The following is a 15,399-nucleotide window of genomic DNA, read 5'->3' on the forward strand; positions in this document are numbered from 1 at the left end:
TTACATATTAATTGATTATTATCTCCGAGGAAGCTCAGGAAGCGAGGAATAAAGACTATAGAGCCTATAGATTACATCATTCGCGAAGAATTGGACGTGTAGCCACTAATGCAGACGTAATGCCTAATCTTTTTTTGTCTTCAGACCCATTTATAAATAGATTTCTCTCAAAAATTTGGAATACGATAATGATGTTAAAAATTTCTTAAAAGACTATGCTTAAATTACTTATTCATGTTTTTTCTATTTGTTTTTTCTATGGGAGATGGGCGTAAAAGTGGGCGGATCAGGTATATATTTTCACGAGCGCATTCTACAATTATAATATTTATTTTTTGTGAAAATTGAGTTGATGTATTAAAAATCAAGGTAGTTATGACACTTTTTCAATACAAGTTGTATGGGAAGTGGGCGTAAAAGTGGGCGGATATTTTTCAAATTTCACATAAATGATTCTGAGTATTTTAAAAAGCTATGTGCCAAAAAAACAAAGCCATAGGTCAAAATTTAATTTTCACTTTATATGGGAGGTGGGCGTAAAAGTGGGCGGATTATTATGATTTTTCCATTTTTTCTTGATTCAAATAAAAAATGGCTATGTGCCAAGTTTCATTGTCCTTCGAAAACTTCTTCTATTTTTAGCCGCTCGTCCTATGAACTTCAACCAATGTGCGACGTCATCATTCTTTGAGAACAACATTGGCCAGGCCATCACAACATCGTCGATGACTACAAATTTATTTCTTTTTGGTCTGAATTGGATGATATGGATACTAAGGACATGTGGTTTCAACAGGACTGCACTACGTATCATACAGCTCAAGTCACATTCGATATTCTGCATGAGCGATTTGAGGGCATTGTCATGTCACGTCGGGGTGGGGTTTTCTTAAGCCATAAACCAAAGCGGCCCTCAAGGCCAACATAACCCATGTCATCGGTCAAATTCAGTCTGATTTATGCGCCAGATTCATAGAAAATTGTACATGTCAGAAGCGCGCCAGCCAGTATCGATATCTCCCAGACGCTTTGTTTTATTTAAATTTAAAGATAGGAATCACTTTATGAAACACCCTTTATAAGCAAGTACCTCCGCATTAACATATTGACAGTCATGCATGTGCGTACCCATCGCAGTCATTAAAATTATGACTGTATGTATCTTGAAAAAAATAAAATAAAATAACATCACTAAACATTGTAAAAGACAGGTGGGTAGGTGGGTTTTGTGTTCACTTTTCATTTTACATTTTACTTGTTTTTTTTAACCTACTGCAGAATAAATTATCATTGCATAATTCAACAATAATATACTGACAGTTTTTCAAGCACTTAAAGGTATAAAATGAAATTAAAAACAGCAACACAAACCCAAACACACCAGTCCACCATGCGTCTGTGTTTTAAGTATTTTTCCATCTGTTTTCATTAAGTTTTAAACAAAAACGACTCTTTTCATATGAAATGTCCTTATTACACGCATATTTAAACCCAGTCGGTTGTGAAGTTGAAATTAATGGCATTTAATTGTGAACAAAAAACACAAAAAAAAAAACTTTAATGAAAATTGTCAGAAAGTTTTGTTAACAAGTAGTAAAAGCTGCTTAATTTATAGGAATTTTAGAAAAATGTTTAAAGTTTGATATATTTCACAAAAACCATGTAGTTTGGTAATGTTTCTAAGTAGATATTAGGGTATTCATTCGACTAATGATCGTTCGATTAATCGAATAATTTCTTACGAATAACAATTCGAACAATTTAAAAATTGCCATTTTCGAATAACGAATAATTCGAACAATTTTATGTAGAATAATCGAATAAAACGAATAAATGTTCATATATATTTAAATTTATTAAATTGCTTAAAATTTTTCATAATTCTAAATTTAAATAAGTAATAATGACTCACCACAATTGTGTTGTTTCTGAAATTTGACAAATAACTAAAGACAAAGGGACTTTCGATCACTGTAGATGAGTGTTCCGATAGCTCCTTCTGTAAATATATAAATATTACTGCAAGAAGTTACAAGTTAAAAACAAATCTTTCAAAATTTTTAAGTTAGGACTTGAACCAATGAAAATAAAAGGAACGGAATAAAATATTTGTTATTTAGCTGGCGTAATATTAGACGAATCGCAATTAATAATCAAAATTTTAACTTAGATTAAAGTGGATTTTGAAACGGTCGTCGAAAGTGATATAGAGGATGACATTTATAATTATTACATTGAAATAGATGAAGGTCATGATCTTAAAATATGATGTTATTAACCGCGTACGTAAGTGTTGTAAAATTTTTAATAAATCGAATGATAAAGACAAATATTGTAAACTAACGTTTTGGTGCATGAAAAGCATGGAGTTCGTCTTATACATGATTTTGAACATCTTTGCCTAACATGGTAATAAACTTTTTGCGGGTTTTTGTAAATGCGTCAATCATGCAATGGCTTTCTTCAAATTAGCCACGTTCACTGATAATGATATCAAACTTTGGACAGATTCCTTTTATTGTGTAATTCCCCAAGACCACTTTATTAAGCAAAGATTCCGCAACGTTGATAGAGCTTGATGTATAATACAATTTGTTTTAAATAATTTAGAAATAGTGAATAATTAATTTACTAAAGAATTAGTTACTCAATTTAAAATCCGAATTAATGAACGACACAAAAAAAGTTCTTAATACGTTTATATTGTATTTGAATTCAGGATCATGTCCAACTAGGTCAATTTTTTTAAAGCATAACTGAAAAACGGAAACTAAAGGATTTGCTAGTCAATTGTTTTGTAGATTATTCGGGAGTAAATCTGATTAGAATATTTCTGTTGAAAATTTAATGATGGACTTTGTTTTCGCATGTTTTTTAACATTATCAATACTTGATTTGTTAACTTTAACTTGAACGTTACTTTTAGTTTTTCTTTAACAATAAAATATTAAAAAACCGACATCAATACTTCATTCTTTACTTCTTTAAACAAATTATAATTATTCGAATAATTCAATTAATTTTAAACGTGTGATCGAATTATTCGAACAAGTTAATATCTCTTATTCGAATTATTCGTTTTATTCGAACAAGAGAAAAATCGAATAATTCGAATACCCTAATTTTTAGGTAAACAAAATTTAATTTTTTTAATTGTTGTTCAACATTTTTTTTAAATTGTTTTTAAAAAAAAATTTTTCCATTTTTTTTTAAATTTTTTTTTAGTTTTTAAATTTTTTTTTTGAAAAAAAATGTATGACAAAAAAATTTTTTGATGAAAAAAAAATTCGGGTTAAAAAATATTTTTCCCGATTTTGACCCATTGTAGGTCCAACTTACTATAGCCTTATCTACATCGTTGCAATGGACTTTGAAATATCTATCATTAGATATCCATATTGTCTATATTAATGACTTAGTAATCCAGATATAGATCAAAAATAGGTCAAAAATCGAGGTTGTCCCTGTTTTTTACTCATATCTCCGTTATTTATGGACCGATTTTGCTGATTTTAAATAGCAAACTTCTCGAAAGCATGTCTGACAGAATTATTGAAGATTTGGATCCCGAAGATATCTGGGGTCTTCAGACAGACGGACATGGCTTAATCGACTCCGCTATCTATAAGGATCCAGAATATATATACTTTATAGGGTCGGAAATGAAAAATGTAGAAATTACAAACGGAATGAAAAACTTATATATACCCTTCTCACGAAGGTGAAGGGTATAAAAATTGTAACAATGTTGAAATGGTTACAGTGTGGGTAGTCGTAGTTTTTTTTTATCATATCTCATTAATTTATAGACCGATTTTGCTGATTTTCCATACCAAAATTCTCGAATGTATAGCTGATATTAGGGTATGTTCGGGCAATTTAAAAGTTGATTTAAATTAACAAATGCACAGAAGAACAGCTTTATAACAATTTCCCTATTTAAAACCACTTGTGGTAAAGGACATAAAAATATTTATTGTTTATTGTTCTATTCATATCTTTAATACATTTAAAGTTTGCTAAGGATATGTTAGCAACTAGCCACAGCAAGTAAGATGTATGTAACCTTAACTAAATGAAGGCAGGATCTTAAACTATAAACACCACACTAGCATCTAAATGATACAAATGTAGGTATATCCTTTTTCCGTTTCAGCCTTCTCTAGCATAGTAGATGGGTATGTAAGCATGTAGGTGAGTGTGTGTATGGCTATGTCTGTATGTGATCCTGTATATTTTTATTACCACATAAAGGAGAGTTTTTATTATGAAAACATGTGTTGGTTTCCTTACAATATGTGGAGTGTCTGCCATGCATATGTTGGTACTAAGGTGCGTTTATATATTTTACTAGGGTGATCCTTATTTTTAACTTTTTCAATGCTTGGAAAATTTAAAATTATTCTCTGTCATCTAAAAATCAAGTGTTTAAAATTTGAGCGGAGTACGTTTAGAGTTTGTACATCAGTTCTTTCTCTATTCCTTATTTGTCTTCTTCTACATCAAACTTCCAATCGTATCCATTATTTTGCTGATAATATTAACATTTTCCATTCATAACCAAGCCTGTCTGAGATTGTGTCAATGTAAATATTGTGGAATATGACGTTCTTGATAATGGGCATAATGTGATGTGATGTCCACTGGCCTAAACACATTTTCAAGTGTCGAATGAAACATTCAAGTGTATCGGTTTTCTGATACGGTATTGGAATTACTTTAACCCATCTGATTTCATCACTATTTACATCATCTATATCCGACCGAAAATGGAATACAACTCCCATGTACAGGAGAGAGCAAAGGTGATTATTGGTGACAGTAGGTTATCCAACTTCATTGATTCGCTGGAGCACCGAGGCAATGTGGGCTGCGTTTCACTGCGTTTCTATCGGTACTACAATGAAATGTGTTCTGATGAAATTAGGGCAGTTGTTCCTGATACCTGCAGATTTTTATGTAATACACGTTTTTTATCGCGATCACATCCCTTTGTGATCACTTGGCACAAACACTACTCTCTTTTTACTCCCTCTCATAATCGATTTTCCTGTAAAGTAAAGTATGGCGAAAATCGGGCAACATTTGTCCTTAGTCCTCACACAAAGTCCCCCTTAGAAAATTACATCAATAATTGACTTATAAAATCTTCAGCATTTGATTTTTAGATGCCGGAGAACAATTTTATACCTTCGAAGCTTCGAAAATCAAAAGTTAGCAAAATAAGTTCCACCTTAATGCAAACATATGTATTGGTTGTAGTAGGATTTTGTGTTGGCTTTATGTGGGTGCACATTTTGCTCGTTTTATATTATTTTGTTTGCTGTATGTACTTTGTTTTATTACTCTTTGCTTAGTGGTTTTTTGGTTAAAATGCCATAAAATGTAATAAATCTATTTATGAATGATGTAGTGTTTTAGTTTAAAAACCTTTAACTTTTAGTTTATCAAATGTTTTTAAAACGTGTTGGTTTTCTACTAAATACAACAATGAACAGGATGGCTAAATTTGCTTTAAACAACATTTTAACTGCAATTTCAAGTGGAAACATATAATAGTTGTGCAACACTCAAAATTCAAATTATACTGATTACACTATGCAACAAATGAAGACTTTTGGTAAAACGCAATCTTACGACAGTAGGAGTACAACTCCATGTACTCTGTACTCAGTTTGGCGATTTTTTAACTAACCTCCAAAGATTCTGAAAATCAGTGAGCCCTCAAAAAAAATGTGTCTTTAGTTTTTGGCCAACAGCTAATTCTGACTTGGTGATACCGCTTAACTATATATGGGAATAATATAGCTAAGAGTCCACTAAACTAATTTTGTTTAAACTTTTTGCCAAAAATAGCTTTTTCATGTACTTTTTTTGGGAAAATATATAGGAAGAAAATATTTTTTCACTTTTTTTAGAATAACTAATAGGGACTCCTAACAATATTTAGCAAAGTTGTAGCTACGGTAATGCTGAACAACTCTTGTGAATATATCAATGCAAACTGAACGTTTCTAGGTACTCTAAATAGCTCATATATAGTTAAGGACGCACTAATTTTCAGAATCTTTGAAAGCCTTTGTTTGCATTTTAAGTTTTTTGAAATCGGAACACAAACGAAGAAATAGGACTATTTTTAAAATTGAACATACCCGAGGTGTCCTACTTTAGGGACCCCTGGTCCCGCTCGTGGTCCGGTCATGAGGTCCAAATTTAAAACTTAACAACACTTCCTCTTTGCGCATGTGAAATTTCATTCAAATTGGACTAATGGTTTAGAAGTTACAGATTTATTTCCATCATTTTTTTCTCATACCACTGTGCGCTGTAGCTCTGAATTGGATAATCTGATCTACTTGAAATTTCGTGATATCCTAGCCCAAACTGTTTTACGCAATTGTCCCAAGTTTGGTTAGGATTAAGCCCATTTACAAAGTTGCACCCTTAAGTCAACAGCATACATACTAGGGTATTCGAATTATTCGATTTTTCTCTTGTTCGAATAAAACGAATAATTCGAATAAGAGATTTTAACTTATTCGAATAATTCGATCACACGTTTAAAATTAATCGAATTATTCGAATAATTTAAATTTGTTTAAAAAGTAAAGAATGAAGTCTTAATGTCGGTTTTTTAATATTTTATTGTTAAAAAAAACAAAAAATAACGTTAAAGTCAAAAATTCAAGTATTGATAATGTTAAAAAACATTAGAAAACAAAGTCAACCATTAAATTTTCAACAGAAATATTCTGATCAGATTAACTCCCGAACAATCTACAAAAAAATTGACTGGCAGATCCTTCAGTTTCTATTTTGGAGCTATGCTTTAAAAAAATTTATCTAGTTGGACATGATCCTGAATTCAAATACAATATAAACGTATTAAGAACTTTTTTATGTCGTTCATTAATTCGGGTTTTAAATTGAGTAACTAATTCTTTAGTAAATGAATTATTCACTATTTCTAAATTATTTATAACAAATTGTATTATACATCAAGCTCTATCAACGTTGACGAATCTTTGCTTAATAAAGTGATCTTGGGGAATTACACAACAAGGGGATCTGTCCAAAGTTTGATATCATTGGCAGTGAACGTGGCTAATTTGAAGTCAGACAGTGCATGATTGACGCATTTACATATACGCAAAAAGTTTATTACCATGTTAGACAAAGATGCTCAACGATGTTCAAAATCATGTATAAGGCGAACTCTATGCTTTTCTTGCAACAAAGCGTTAATTTGTAATATTTGTGTTTATCATTCGATTTATTAAATATTTTGCAACATGTTCTTACATACGCGGTTAATAACATCACTTATATACATATATTTTAAGATCATGGCCTTCATCAATTTCAATGTAATCATTATAAATGTCATCCTCAATATCACTTTCGACGACCGTTTCAAAATCACATTCTCCATCACATTCAACTCCACTTTAATCTAAGTAAGAATTTTGATTATTAATTGCCATATTTTCATTGGTTCAAGTCCTAAGTAATATTCTTACAGTAATATTAATAGAAGGAGCTATCGGAACACTCTTCTGCAGGGATCGAAAGTCCCTTTGTCTTTAGTTATTTGTCGAATTTCAGAAACAATACAATTTTTGTGAGGCATTATTACTTATTTAAATTTGGAATTGTGAAATATTTTGAGCAATTTAATAAATTTAAATATATATGTATGAACATTTATTCGTTTTATTCGATTATTCTACATAAAATTGTTCGAATTATTCGTTATTCGAAAATGGCCCTTTTTAAATTGTTCGAATAATTATTCGTAAGAAATTATTCGATTAATCGAACGATCATTAGTCGAATGAATACCCTAATACATACCTGGGTACGCATGCAAATATAATGAAATAATTTTTACCCACCCTACTCCACATTTTTGATAACAGCGGTTCCAAATATTTCCCAATTTTCTCTATTTTTATTTTATTGGACTAAGAACAAATGTATATGTCAAACAAAAATAGAATTGTTAAAAAATCGTAAATTCCTCCAATGTTATATGCATTTAAATTTAACAATTTTTAAAAAGGCGATTTTTCGCTAGTTTTTTTTGGAAAACTCTTTGTCTAAAAAATTTCTAAGAAGATTTATAAGGAATTTATCCTTTCTGAAAAGCTAACTTTACATTAAATATTTTAAATGAAAACAAATTTCAAAATTCTTGATACGGAGGGGACCAGGGCCATACAAATAACCCTTATTTTTTATATAAAATTCAACTTTAGGCCAAAAATGCTCAAACCGCATAGTCGATATCAAAATAAAGTAACTCATTTCAGATGACCAAATATGTTCTTCATTATATTTTAAAGGGCTCCGATAACACCGCTCCTGGTATCCCAAAATCCCATTTTTGGGATTTTTCAAAACTTTTTTTGGGAATTTCTGATAATAAATTTCAAAATTTGTTTTTATTTTTCCATTTCTAATAGAAAAATCTATATAATTGTAAAATTTTATTAAAAAATATTCATAAATAATAAAATAATTTTAATTTGAAAAATTTGATTCTTTGCAAAAACTCAATAAAAAGCATTTTTGTCATAACGATGCAACCACTTTTTTCAACAAACAATGACTAAATGTAAGGCTAAAATTGGATATCATAAAATGTTTAAAACTTTTGTCTATTTCCAACAAAAATAAAAAAACAAGTTAGAAAGGTATATTCGGCTTTGCCGAATCTTAAATACCCTCCACCTGCATACATATTTTTTAGGTTGATATACATATATGGGAGCTATAACCAATTATAGGCCGATCATCATATAATTAGGTATAGCGATATTGGTATATATGGGGATTATTTATGAAGAATTTCAACTTAATAGCGATATTTATAAGATATTTATGCCAATTTAAGTGATTTTCGGAAGTGAACTTTATATGGGGGCTATGGTCAAATATGGACCGATCCACAAAAAATTTAGTATTGTGATTTATTTTAGCAAGAAACTTATTTTTGCTGAATTTTGTATGGATACTGCAATTCTGAAGTCATTTATAGACCATAGAACCATATTTTGGGAAGAATTTTGTATGGGGGCTAGGAGAAATCATGAACCGATTCTTATAATTTCCACCAGAGTTAGTCCTTTTATTATAAAAATAACGTGTATAAAGTTTTATGGCATTATCTGCAATATATTTACACAAATAACCAAAAATATGTGAAAATTGTCAATTTTTTTTTAGGTTGTCTCACATTTTGGTTCTACTGAACCAATTTGCTGATTTTCAATACCAAACTGCTTAGGACAACAATAAACATATTTTTTGTAAGTTTGCATTTTGTTTTACACAGACACAGAGACGGACATGGCTCAATCGACTTAGAATTTCATAAGGATCAAGAAAATATATACTTTGTTGGGTCTCAGATGAATATTTCTCAATGTTGCACACGGAATGACAAACTTATATATACCCTCATTCACCACTTCTGGTGGTGGAGGGTATAATAATACAGAAATGCCAACAAATGAGTTAGATATTAGCATTTTTATGCTAACAGCATGCCATTCCCCATACAAAACGTATGTACATACCCAGGTATGTTGCTGTTGATGTGCGTAAAGCAGTTCTGTTACCCTTTGGTAGCAGAATCGAACCTATATCGTCATGACCGAGTGATTTTTGCACTGTTGCACTGTGTTATTTTAAAATTTCCAAATTACGAATAGTAAAAATTAATACATAAAATAATGTAATTATCTTAGTCTTTTTCTAAAAGAATATTTCCTAATAGTTGCCAAAGCATACTATTTATAGTGACTAGTTTTTAAGAAAACTTTGTAATTATTATTATTTTTTTTAGAATTCTTCATAATTTCTTACTCTTCAACATTAAGTTTATTGCATTAAACTGAAAGAAATCCCTTTTAACTTTTTTACTACTTAAGCTTGTCTTTCAATATATTATTATTTTTTTGCTAAACAGTTTCAAGTTTTTGCGTTTCATAATTCAATTATTATATCCGACAGTTTTAAAAAACTTTCTATGCTGCTGGCATCAATATGATTGGCTTGCTCATATTAAAGAAGAATCGCGTACAGACACAAAGTTAGTGGCAGCCATGAAGCTGCTTCAAAAATATAAGAAAAAAAAATTGAGTTATTATTTATGTAGAAGTAAAAGTTCAAATACTTGAAGATTGTAAGGAGTTAGTCTAGTATATAAAAGCATGAATGTGTTCAAAATAATTTGGATTTTGTGCCCGGCAGTTTTACAGTTTTACATTTGAATTTCTAAAATAGAATTATAAATTTCTGAAAATAATTATAAGATTCTTATAATTGCAATATTCTCAAATACAATTAAAATACATATTACAGATTCCTTTGCAATGACATGCGTATATTAAATATACCACCTAAACCCCTAGCAAGTAGGTTAGTGGGTAACCAATAATGTTTTTTCATACCCTATACACGAGTGTTGTTCCCAGAGCTGCAGGGTTTCTAAAGCCTTCAAATCAAAACTGAATGCGTGTGTGTTTTTAAGACAAAATTTAAAGTTCATGATCAAGTTTCAAATCTTAATCTAAATAAATTCATACAATGAATGTTTAAGCTCTCTTAAATTGTTCAAAACTGACAATGATTGACGGTGTAGTATGTTTGTCTCAATGCCAGTGAGTCTATATTTCCTGCTTCATTTATATTCTACAACATTTTAATGTAGTAAAATTGGGTATATTGAAGTCGTTATATTGTTGGAACTATCATGGTATTGTGAAAATTACAAATTAGGATTTCAATGAATTTTGAAGTTATGTTCGTTTTTCTAGAGCCACTTAACTACACAGTTTTCAAAGAAAATAAGTGAGGGCTTTAATGCAGAATAAAATTATTAGATTTTGTTGTTGATATTTGAAAATTAGCCAGAAAATGGAAAGTATATTTTTTCTTGCGCTTAGCTACATTAAATGACATTTTCTCTTTATTACTGTGTGTTATTTTTTAAGTCATGGAAATATAATATATAGTTTTGCCCTAAGTCATGCACTTTTTTATGGGCCCCCAAAGATTTGCAAAAAAGTGATCGTTTTCTCAGGCTCATATCTTGCAAACAGTTTGGAATTTTATTTTACTCTCTGAGGCAAAGTTGTAGCCCTTATCATAAAGAAAAAAATTGTGAACATTTAAAATTAAAAAAACTTCATCGTCATGATCAAATTCGCAAAAAACTTTAAAAAATTCAAAATAAATTTTTTTTAAGCTGCCTAAAAGTATGCTTTAGTTTATTTTAATTTTTATTTAATTTTTTCTTTCTAACTTATATTGACCTAGCTAAACGGTGTTAAGAATCATTCCTAGGAAGTTCATATATTCTAGAAAGTTGTTTATTGAGACTTAAGGTACATTTTTGTAGTTGATTGTTTCCTTGAATTTTAAACGGTTTGCTACTTATGGACCAAAAAGCCTTATCTGGCTCTGGCATTAATACTTGTGATGGTCAACATTTTCCCTGTCATTACTTTATATAAAGAAGCTGAATGTTGTTAATAATAGGCTATCTTTTTCTCACACAATGCCTAAATCTGTCAACTTGATGAAAATGTCCCAAATGTTGTTATCGTTGGTTTCCTAATGAATTCTGATCTTTTCTTGTCTTTTCTGCATCCAAAGGGTACAATTTTACAAAGAATTAAATAAAGGTTTCCTAGTAGTCCTGATATCCTAATAATTGTCTGTTATTTTCTTTTTTTTCGCTACATTTTCTATTGGGATTTTTCTGAGAAAGATGCAAAATACATAAATATTTTGGTTTTTCAAAAGTCTCAGAGATTGATTTGTTTCCAAATTCATCCAGAGTTCCATCATCCATTTCTCACCCCAACATTTGTGGTCATTCAAACCGGATATGAACCATCGACCAGTGGCATTAACAGGACCTGAACAGGGGAAAAAGGTAAAAAAATCGATTTTTTCAAGTTTTTTGCGATTTTGATCTTGAAGATGAAGTTTTTTTGACTTTATGTGTTCATAATTTTTGTTCTTTATGACCGGCTCGGTCGCTATTTAAAATCCAGAAAATCGGTCCACAAATGGCTGATTCTTTGCCTATTTTTTATCTATATCTGGATGAATATCTAATGATAGATATTTCAAAGCCCATTGCAACGATGCACAGTGGTATGAGCAAAAAAAAGAGGGAAATAAATGTATAACTTCTAAATCCATAGTCCGATTTGAATGATGTTTCACATGCGCAAAGAGGAAGTGTTGTTGAGTTTAAGTTTTGAATTTGGACCTCATGAACCCACCAGAAGCAGGGCAGCGGTCCCCAAAGTAGGACACCTCGGGTATGTTCATTTTTAAAAATTATCATATTTCTTCGTGATCCTATTTCTTATAGAATCTTCTCATTTTGCACTACATAAAACCTCGTCAATTATCTTTTATAGCTTAGGAGATATTCGCATTTGAAAAGTAAATTTTCAACATTTTACCCACCCTACTCCAGTTTTTTGATGACCGCTGTTCCAAATCTTTTCCGATTTTCACCATTTTTCTTTTATAGGACTAACAACAGATGTAAACTGTTTAATGAATTGTTTAAAAATCATGACTGAATCCAAAGTTACATGCATTTGAATTTAAAAAAAATTAAAAAAGGCGATTTTTCGATATTTTTTTGGGAAAAAAGTACTTTTATTTTTTTTAAGTTAGCTAAAAAATTGCTAAGAGGATGTATAATGAATTTGTACTTTTTGAAAAGCTAACTTTACATCAAATATTTTAAATAAAAAAAAAGTTTATAATTTTTGATACCGACGCACAGTGGGGTCAAATGCCCATTTTTTACGGATTTATTAATATCTCAACAACAATAATAGCGACGCTCGCAAAATTTTACGTGGGTAGCCCTTAGACCAATCCGCATATTGTAACAAAATTTTAGGGATATAGGAGGGGGAAGTCAATTACCCACCATATAAAATAATTATTAACTGTGCTATATCTATAGAATTACAATAGTTATGCACACTAAATTTGCTGCAGGTAACTCTAAAAACAAACTACACGTTCCGCGAAAATCGGAAGGGTATACGAGGGTGGAATCGGGTTCCCCTCATACAAATGAATATGAATACCATATTGTTTTAAGATGATATCATTATATTAACTAGTAATGGGTGGTTGAATAATAGAGATCTTTCCCAACTCCTGCCACTAAAAGACTTGCAAAGTTTAAATGCACTGCTTTGAAATTTATACCACACAATATTTGAAATAAGACAATATAAAAACTACAGATCTGAACGTGAGTGATAACTGGCTCCCGATATAAAACTTTAAAATTCTCGCGATCGCGCTCATTAACATGATTTTTTTATTAATCTAAATTGCCTGCTATCGGATGACTTCGTATTAACCACAAGAAAAAACTTCGAATTAATCAAAAAAAAAAACTTTTTTTTTAAAATTCCGCGTGCTATTCATTCACGATTAGAAAATCAATGGATGGAAAACTAAACTGAAATAAAGGAAAGTAATTGGTAAAAGTTTATTATTATTTATCTCATTATAATACAAGAATATAGCCACGTCCAGGCCTGACTCACACGTGACTCTCGTATTATTAATCACAACACTTGCACATCTCTTATAAAACAAAAAAAAACAATGATAATAACAACAACAACGACAGCAATAAAACGTTTATCAGAATCGCAAAGTGCTTTTTGATGGTAGACTTAAAGGGTGAAGCTTTTACTAATTTACATATAACTTATGAGGCGCAGCGATGCGCAACCTAATTTTTTCTGAAACAACGCCTAACTGTCCAGGCTTTTAAATTATATTAAATTCTTTGCCCAGCTGAGCCCAGCTAATAACTTTATGTCCATTTTAACTGACAAAATCCATTTTTTTTTTGCACTTCCAATATAAAAACTAATATCAAAGCCACTTCCACAAATAATTCAAATTTAAATTTAACCAAAACATATCAATAAATGCCTGAACTTGATGCTTGCATAATTAGATTTGTTAATTTTTTTAAATTACCTATCACAAATAGTATTTATTTGCGTAATTTTTTATTTTTTTTTTATCAATTTTTTAGGTTTTTTTCTCACAATATGTAATTTCAACACGTGACTATAAAAATACCTTTTAATATTTCACATTAATTTTTTGCCTGCTGATGTAGAATTTTGTGCTCTTTAAGCTGGCACTTTCAGTTTTCACGATACTTGAAATTTGTTTTTTCAATTAATCCGCAAAATTAGTATGTTTGGCCCCTCTGTGCGACGCACGTTGGGTTGAATCATGGTCAAAGTGGCGCTTAATTGATTTTTTAGAATTAATATTTATTTATTAAATTTGGTACAGGGTAAAAGTAGACAAAATTCTACATCACTAATAGCTAAAATCGTTATTCTAGGTTGCATACTTTTTCTGCAGTATTCTGTCAAAGTGGAAAAATTTTTCGTATTTTTAGATAAAGTAATAAAAATTGAAATTAAACACAATTAAAATATTTTTTTTTTGTTTAAAACATTTAAAAGCTAACTTTTTATGATGAAACCATCAACTTCAGATATTTGAGTATATAAATAAGAATCTTTTATTTAGATTTTTTTTTTTAAAGTATTTTTATTTTTTTTTTCTAAATGTTCCAAATTTAGAGTATTTTTAATTTTTGATGGATAATAACTAAATATGTTTGTAGTTGTTTGTTTTTAAATTATATAATAAAAAAAGTACAACATTTAGGCTTTTATTTGAACAAAAAAAATGTTACGCATTTTTGCGCGCTTTTCTTTAAATTAAGATTTATTAAAAGACTCGAGCTGCACTGTGGCGAAAATGAAAAACTGGAAATAAATGAAAAAAAATGGAAATAAATCTGTAAATTCTAAACGTATCGTTCGATTTTAATAAAATTACCCATGGCTATAGAGGAGGTATAGCTGAGTTTAAGTTTTGAATTTAGAGTTAAATCACTGATACGCGCCGAAGCGTCAAGGCCTCAAAGTGAGGTAACTCGGGATGAGAAAAAACACCTGTTTGGTCAAAGTGTCAAATTTGGAATCCCTCTAACTCAGAGAGTTCATGACCGATCTTGTTGTGTCTAAGTTACTATCCGATAGGACTATCTTTGGTGCAAATTTCGTCCCGATCGGAAGACATCAGTTTTAAAATTTTTTTCAGTGGACTTGAAAATTTTTTCTTTTGTGAAAATTTTTTTTATAAAATTTTTTATTTCAAATTTTTTCTATTTTTTTTACTTAATAAGGCATAATCTTTGAAAAAAAATATATAGAAAAAATCTAACATTATTGCCTGAGTTAAGCGTCACTTTGGATGCGATTCAACCCAATGTGCGACGGGACCAGGTTCATTCAAATAATG

The sequence above is a fragment of the Calliphora vicina genome, chromosome 4 (genome assembly GCF_958450345.1).
Source record: "Calliphora vicina chromosome 4, idCalVici1.1, whole genome shotgun sequence".
In the NCBI taxonomy this organism is placed as follows: domain Eukaryota; kingdom Metazoa; phylum Arthropoda; class Insecta; order Diptera; family Calliphoridae; genus Calliphora; species Calliphora vicina.